General features: G+C 37.8%; 1 pseudogene; it reads right to left on the bottom strand.

The window, feature by feature from the left end:
• Positions 1-6,307: 6,307 nt before the first annotated feature.
• On the bottom strand, positions 6,308-7,950 carry LOC114513995 (annotated as a pseudogene).
• Positions 7,951-8,562: the final 612 nt, after the last annotated feature.

The following is an 8,562-nucleotide window of genomic DNA, read 5'->3' as shown; positions in this document are numbered from 1 at the left end:
GGAGTTTCATGGATTTCAGTCCAGGAGTCTTTTCAAATTTCTGGAGTTATGTATTGTTGACTTACTCTGGGAGAAATGACAGAGAAATCAGTATCACCCAATACTTCAGTAGAAAATTTGTATGAGCCTAAACAAAATAATCCGAAGACTGTCACAAGTGGCAGAACTCACATGTTTACTTTGGTGAATTTTCTTCCTTGTGATACCTTGGGAAGAAAGAAGATACCTTTAATATTAAAATGGCCTTTATCACGATCATATATGCACATTTAAAAATAACTATGCTGAATTGTCACTTTTATATATGATTTGTTAGCCTAATGCCCAGAACATACATGCTTCTTAGCAAATATTTTCTAATTGATTCAACAAATGAATGACTGGGTTTGCCTTACACATGTGATAGAGGTATGTGGGTTTGCCATATAGGGCACTAATGTCTTGTGCTAGAGTAGGGATCAGCAAACTTTTTTGTAATTAAATATTAAATATTTAATATTATTATTAAATATTTTTGGTTTGTTGGCAATATATCACTATTCTATCTACTTAGCTCTGGCATTGCAGAGCAAAGGGGGACAGAGACATTATCTAAATAAGTGATCATGACTCTATGCCAATAAAACTTTGTTCTTAAAAGTAAGAAGTGGCCTGGGTTTATGATGTATGCATCATAAAGTACTGGCATTTATCTTGTGCTCTATAATTTACTATTTCTCTTTCTACTGAACATTCTTTCTAGAATATCTCATAGACCCCTCAATCTCAGCATGTTCAAAATGGAATTTGTTGCTGTCCAACATAAGTGTTCTCTGTGTATTTTTTTTTTTTACTTTAGAAATGGGCAAAGTCATCTACCCAAATAATCAGCAGTCTAAGGTTTTTCATGTGGTGTTTATCTGTCATCTCTTCTTTACCTCCGTGGAGCTTCCTTGATGAGCTTCTCTATCACTGTGCCATACATAAACTATTGTTATAATTTGCCTCCAGTATTGCCTTCCCCTAACCCATGATCAAATAAGTCACCAGCATGATATATGTAACTTAATAGTCTGATTATGATATTTGTTGCTTAAAATTTTTCAAAATCTTCATAAAGATCATAAATAAGAGGCTAAACTTTAGATATAACCTTCAACCCACATATTTTAAATCAATGAATTTCTCCAATAATATTATCTAGCAATATAGGATTATATATTGGAAACTGTTCTTACGTTTTAATGTATCTATGTTAAGCCAGATTCATTCATTTTTATTACTTGTCTGTTCTCTGTAGGCATTAAATTCTTGGATTCTTCTTCTAAGTGACTCAATGCTGTCCAATAGAATTTTATACAATGGTAGAAATGATTAATACCTGTATTGACCCACAGACTTGCCACTAGATATGCAATACTGGTTATTGAGCATCTGAACTGTGGCTAAAGTGACATAAAATTTAATTTTTAATTATATTTAATTTTAATTAACTACAATTAAATTTAAATATCCCCATGTAGCTAGTAATTAGAATATGAGGTTAATGTCAGTTTTTGCTTAGTCTCCAGCCTAATCTCTAAGGGTGCCCTGCCATGCCCTATGCACACACCAAGCATGCCGAACAACCTGGGGGGCCCAGTGCATCGTGTCATTTCATCCCCTCCACCCCCGGCTCAGGCTTATACTTTGTCTCCTCTCCCATCAACTAGTGAAATCTACCTACGTTTCAATGTTTGTTTAAAATTTACTTCTCTATAAAGTATCTTGATCTTTGCCATTATCTCAGTCCTTACACTTATTATTAACTCCTTTATGTCATTTACTCCATCATGTACTTATGACAGACTTTTCTCAAATTATCTATATCATTCAATTATGCTTATTTGTTTATATGTCTTTCTCCCCTTACCAGAAACCCCATTTAATATATACATGTATTTAGAAAGACATTTTTACAACCTAGACAGTGGATACTCTATAGATACTGAATAAATATTTATTGAATTAATAAATAAGTGAATAGAAATTTGGGACTGTAATACTAACCAATTTAAAAACTGGCTATATGATATTATAAATATCTATTCTGAAAAAAAATCCTCTTGTAAATAAGAGCCATATTATCAGAGTCTCTAAAAGTTTGACACAGATTAATCCCATTTCATTTTAAAGGCTAATATTTTAAAATTTAAAATATATAAAATACAATGTGGAATTAGTAGTTCTTTAAGAGTTATGGTAATAGTTTTTAAAAATTCCATCAGTGTATCTATGTGACTATATGTACAATATTACTTGAAGATACTGCTAAAAGTCAAATTTTGAAATTCCATGAGTGTCAAATCTAGTGCCAAGTTATCCTAACATACATACATATACATATGTATATATACACCTTGTCCCCATGGTGGGCTCTAATTTTTGTATATGAAAACATAGAGTAGAAGGAATGCATTTATTTGTTTACATGTACAATTTCTATTTTTGAAACTTTTATAAGTTTTCAGGGAGAAAACATAAGAATTTTGGGTTAAAGTATTATATAATATCGTCTTGAGCATAATAAGATGCTTTTGATAGTAGCTCAATATTTTCAAAGTTCTTACCAATTAATTGCCTTTTTTCCACAATATTTTGTAAGTAATTATTCACCAAAGATGGCTATTCTCCCAGACAAACTTATTTTCTCATAATGTTTGAGTGGACTAGGGTTTATGAATCATAAACACACATAATTTGTGCATTTGGAGGGATATATTACTGCATGTTTTCACTTGCAATTAAATTATACCCTGAAGATAATAGTAAATATTACTCAAGTCATTTTTAATGTACAAACACAGCTACTCAATCTATACTGTGAATAAAGATTAGAATCCAAAAGTTATTGTTTAGTAAAGGAATATTAGCTTGCAGAAAGTAATTGTTTTATGAGAATTTCTATCTATGAACAGAGGAAATTGCAATAGTCATAAAACAGCTCTGCCAGACACTTAATTAACTTTACTGCTTTAGGGATTAATTTATTTACTGCCTCATTATTCCCACATTCACGAAAATACAGTAGAATCTGTTGACAGCTACATATTCTCCAAGACATAATTAACTATTGATAAGGGTAATGTTCCCCAACCACTCTGATTATTTGATCTGATCTCAGACACATGTCCTTACACTCTTTTCCTCATCACAAATATCTGTCTTTGGTTGTACGTGGCTCAAAGTGGAAGTTTTCTCTATTTGTGCTGAAATTCTCTGGGCAAACTGTTCATTGGTAGAGGTAGCTCCTCAAAGTATGCTGCTGCTGTTACGTAGAAAACCTAAAATACCGGGTATTGGATTTGAGACTGATTAGTGAAAGGCAAGAAAACTGGTTTTGAAGAAACACTAAAAAAATGGAATGGACAACAATATAAGAGGCTGGAAGAAAGGTAGCCCATAGTATCCACTCCTAGTGAAAATTTACTGCTATATCAAAGAAAGCATATGAGCCCAATTAACTTGTAAATTTGGGCAAGTTGGTTTCCCGGCAAAGTGTTGAAACTACAGCTAATTGCTTTTAGCAGCATCTGATGAGTTACACAATGTATCTTTTGTGTTAGTCAGATCTTTACATGAATCACAGCTTCACTATTCCATAGCTTATAAACTATGGGCAAGTTTCCCTCTCTGAAATTTGGTTTATAAATTCACATTTAGCATCAGGATAATAATCACTTACTTCAGAGCATTATCATTGGGCTTTCATTGTTAGAAAAGATGTGCAATACATTTGCCACAAAGCCTGAAACATAACAATTCATCAGTATAGCCACAAACACCATATCTTAAATGAATAAATATCTTTCAAATGATTACATACAGCAGGGGTGTCAAACTCATTTTCACTGGGGGCCACATCAGCCTTGTGGTTGTCTTCAAAGGGCCAAATGTAATTTCAACTCCTTAACAGTTAAGGAGTAAGTTACATGTATACAGTCCTAAAATTATTTTGGCCCTTTGAAGGCAACTGTGAGGCTAATGTGGCCTCCGGCAAAAATGAGTTTGACACCCCTGACATACAGCCTTTACAATAAAATATAATAGTGGAGCCCATCAAGTCCCATCAAAATCCCCATCACTTAGAAGGAGAGCTCTCTGAAGGCAAGAACTTTGTCGTTTACATTGCTCTATCCACACTTCAAAACAGTGCACACCATAGAAACTCAATAAATATATGTACATTAGGTAAGGAAGTAATAACAATGCTAGCTTTTAGGAGGGGAGGGAGAAGGGGACTGGCGAGACCCTCCTGTTTGGGGGCTGCTGATGCAAATGCACTTGCCTATGTTGAGCTAGTGGCAGCAATTGTGTCCATCTAAAAGAGTACACACACTTTCAAAGAAGATCACTACTGCTCACCTTCAGCAGGCTGGTGCCATTTTACACTATCAAGGGTAAAAACTGTGGATTTTTATACAAAATTTACCAATTTTAAATAATTGTCTAAATTAATTTTGAAATATCCTCATCTAAACAAAACAGTGGCAGGACATACACCCACAACCACCAATTTGCAATGTCTGAACTTTACCTTTGTCTAATGCTTTTAATTATGATATTGTTTGTGCCTTAGACTCCACATCTGAAAAAATGAGGAAACAGCAACTTTCTCCCATAATTGGATGATCATCGACCAACATGATATCTCCCTTCAGAGAAAGATTCTTTGTAAGTGATAAAGTGCTCCACAGGGATAATTGATGGCTTGTGTTACTCCATAGCTCTTATGCTACACAACGTTTTGTCAAGCCTACTAACAGTTAGATCTATATAATTTCTATGGTGATTTGTTGTTTTTCACTTATGTAATTGTTACAGAACAAGGGGGGGGGGGCTGGGATGATATACTATTACTGAAAGGAACCCCCCAGGTTCATTATGTTTGCCGCCTTATAGGAAAGACATCTCTCAATGCCAGAGATTCATGAAAAGGAAAGGAAATGTTTATTTAATGCTATACAAACTTAAAGTAGTGACCTAATGTCTTCATTGAAACCCCAGAGTCCTTTAAAACACCCACAAACACACATAGTCCTTCCTTCCCCCCTTTGCCCAGTCTGGGGTACCATATCTCAGGAAAAGAAATAGAAGTCCAAGGCTCAGGCAGCCCCCGGTTCTTCCCAGTAATCCATCTTGGCTGGTAGGCCTCCCTCAGTTCCTGGCACCATCAGCTGTGTCTCCAGGATCTCTGGCAAAGCCGGGCGGTGGTTCCCCCTTCTAAAGCTGCGGGGGTACCCACTCTGGCAAAGCCGAGTGGCCCTCCTTTCTATTGCCACAGCCTCATGGTTCTCTCTGCAATGGCTGCGAGGAGGGGGGTCGCCATTCTGCAAAAGCCGAGTGGCAGTTCTCTGCTAAAGCTGCATGGTGATTCTCTCTCACAGGGCTGTGGAAGTCCCCACTCTGGGAAAGATGGAGTGGTTCTCTCACATGTCCATAGCTATGTGGTCTTCTCTGCACAATGGCTGTGGGAGTCTCCACTCTGGCAAAGCTGCGTGGTTCTCCCAGCACAATGGCCAGAAGTCTACACTCAGCCAAAACCACATGGTTCTACCCGAGATGGCTGCTGTGTCTCGGTTTAAATCCCCATGCCAATCATCCTCTACAGCCCCATTTCTGACTCCGCCCACAATTGGCTACACTTGCCAGCATTCTCATATCCTTCCAGCTTTACTGGGCTGCCATCATGAGTCAGGGCAGTCGTAGCCCCATGTCATGGAGCCAGTTATCTCCAAGCTGTCATGCAAGTGCTGTAACTCGAGGGACCTGCCCCCCAGTTATGTCTTGGTGGGGAAGTTACTTCCATCCCCCTGGCTCAGAGCACAGCCACAGCTATTTAACATATCTATGCAACCAGTTAAAGGTTATAAGATATGTTAAATGACCACACCAGAGGTTAGCTGCAAAGCTGTTGCTATGCAAAACAGCTCTCAAAAGCCCTGCTCCATGTGTCCCTTCCCCCAACCCACACCTGGAGGGGAAGGGGTGAGGACATCCTAATATTTCCTGGACACCTTGAGTTCTGGACCCCATTCCAAATCCCTATTTGGGATCCCCCTCTTGGCTGCACCCTGTTACATAATCACTTTCCAGGGTGTACAGGCTGATTAGCCTCTAACAATTGCTCTTTATTAAAAAAAAAGGAAAGATATTTTTTTAACTTTAAGACTTTTATTTTTTCACCCCCTTAGTGGATAATCCTCACTGCTAACCTTCTAGCCCCCAAACCCTCTACCTTTCATAATTAAAAGAAACATTTACTTTCACTCTCTAGCTTAGAATGTTTCTAATCTTTGGTGGTCAAAGTGCATGCAGAAGGGTCAGTGGCATTAATCCACCTGGGCATCCAGCAATGGGTCAACCAGTCAGGCTCAGCCTGGGTAGTGGCATTCAAAGATTTGACAGTATTAATAGCCTTCTTTAGTTTTTGGAGTGTTGAAGGGAAACTTAAGGCTCCTGTTGCCGTCATTGCATCATCAACCTGATGTTCAATCCTGTAAGATCCTAAACCAGGAAATCTTAACTGAGGTTATGGCACACACTGAATGCTTCTTTTGGTCACTGGACAATCTCTTTAGGTATCAGATTGGAGTCTTCAAATGCCTTTCCCAACAGATCTTTTTCTATCCCATTCTTGGGAATTCTTATATCTGTTGGTAGAGACAAGTAATAGAAACAAAATCAATGGTCCAGAAATGGGACTCTCAATTTAAGGCCATGGGAAACAGTAGTTCCATCTGCAAAGAGAGCATCAAACAAATAGAGTTCCTTCAGAAGCTTCTCACTTTCCTCCTCTGCGTTTTCAGAGAAAGGACCCTCCCCCTGAAGTACATGTAACCCTGTGTAAGTTCATCTGAACTGTCTCCAGAGAAGATCACCATGCAATCTCTGTTCTTCCAAATGTACTTGGAAATTAAGTATGTGTCCACTGAAGTGAGAGCTGTCGTACTGTCATAGATTTCCAAGGAAGAGATGATTTCACCCAGGACCCTGAATATCTTCCTCAGAGTTAAAGAGGACTTCATGATATTCACTCCCAATATGATTTGCCACCTTTCTGGCAGCCAGTAAATCAGGACTGTCTTCCATGCTAATCACAAATGTCTGCAGAGGGTACTGGACTTGTGCCTTTTTAGCTGCTTCAACAGGTGGCAGCAACCAAACTGGAATCCAAGCCCCCTGATAAAAGACAACCAATCCTTCTGTCTGTCATCAAACATTTCTTATAGCATTGTTAAAAAGGCTCTGGATGTTGCTCTTCACAGTTTCTGTCTCAAACCTGGGAATAGTTTCTCCACACTGTCAGAGTTCAATGATGATATTTAACCATTTCCATTGACACAACTTTGCCATTTGGCTTTAAATCAAAAACTTCATAGTATCCTAGGAGAAAAGGCTCTACTTTCCCAAAAAGGAGCTGTGGAGTGCTTCAAGTTAACGAGAACTTTAACTTCTGAACACACAGCCAAAAATCTAGTTTCTGTCATAGCTTTAAGCAAAGGTCTGACTCCATGGGGTAGCTCTGGCCAGGAACACTTTATTATTGGCTGTATCCAGTAAAATAAATACAAATATCCTCTCCAACATACAAATCATTTGCCCATTTCTTCCTTTGTCATAAAGATGAAGAATTATCTCACCATCTACTTTGGTCTGATATTCAAATTTAAATTCAAAACTGCTTTTGGTTGTTGTAGATTTCTCCCTCATAACATAGTCACAAATAAGAAAATTTCTTCACTCAAACCGGTTCCATTCCAAACAGCTGGTTGATCTCCACCAACTGGTGACATCCAAAGCAGCAGCTGGCATATCCATTGACTTCTCAAAGCAAAATGCACCTGGACCACTGTGTGCAATCTTTATAGCAATCAGACACTGAACAGAAGGGCAGTCATGACTGCCAAAGAGGGTCCAAATGCTATACATTGTGCAATGGAGCTATGGGCTCTCTGGACATGAGCAGGGCAGGGAGTGAGTGGTGCAGACACAGAGATGCAAAGGAGAGATGTGAGCTGCAGTCAGCAGGCCAGTGGGTGGGCAGAAAGTACTTTTAGAAAGTCCTTTCAGAGGCAAAGCAATGAGATTAGTTATTGGAGGTTTACCTTTACCAATCTCCTGAATTCCCTTCGGGTAGTTTAGGTGCTGATTCAGAGTACATAACCAAGGATGTGAGTGAGGGCTAAAATCCAACCTTTAATCTATTATTATTATTATCATTATCATTATTGTTGTTGCCTAAAGGGTGGTCCTCTTTCTACTGACATGTTTAAAATGAAGACTTTTTTGAAAAATCATTTTTTTATTTTTCACTTACTGTTGACATACAATATTAGTTTCAAATGTACACCCCAGTGATCAAACATTATATAACTAAGTCATCACCCCAATAAATCATATATATATATATATATATATATATATATATATCACAATATATAGTGTTTAGGATATTATTGACTATATCCCCTATGGTATACTTTACATCCCCGTGATTGCTCTGTTACTACCAATTTGTACTTCTCAATCCCTTCGTCTTAT

Source organism: Phyllostomus discolor, chromosome 2, assembly GCF_004126475.2.
Source record: "Phyllostomus discolor isolate MPI-MPIP mPhyDis1 chromosome 2, mPhyDis1.pri.v3, whole genome shotgun sequence".
Classification (NCBI taxonomy): Eukaryota; Metazoa; Chordata; class Mammalia; order Chiroptera; family Phyllostomidae; genus Phyllostomus; species Phyllostomus discolor.
Note: the sequence above shows the minus strand (reverse complement) of the source record. Positions and strands in the feature narration are given on the sequence as shown.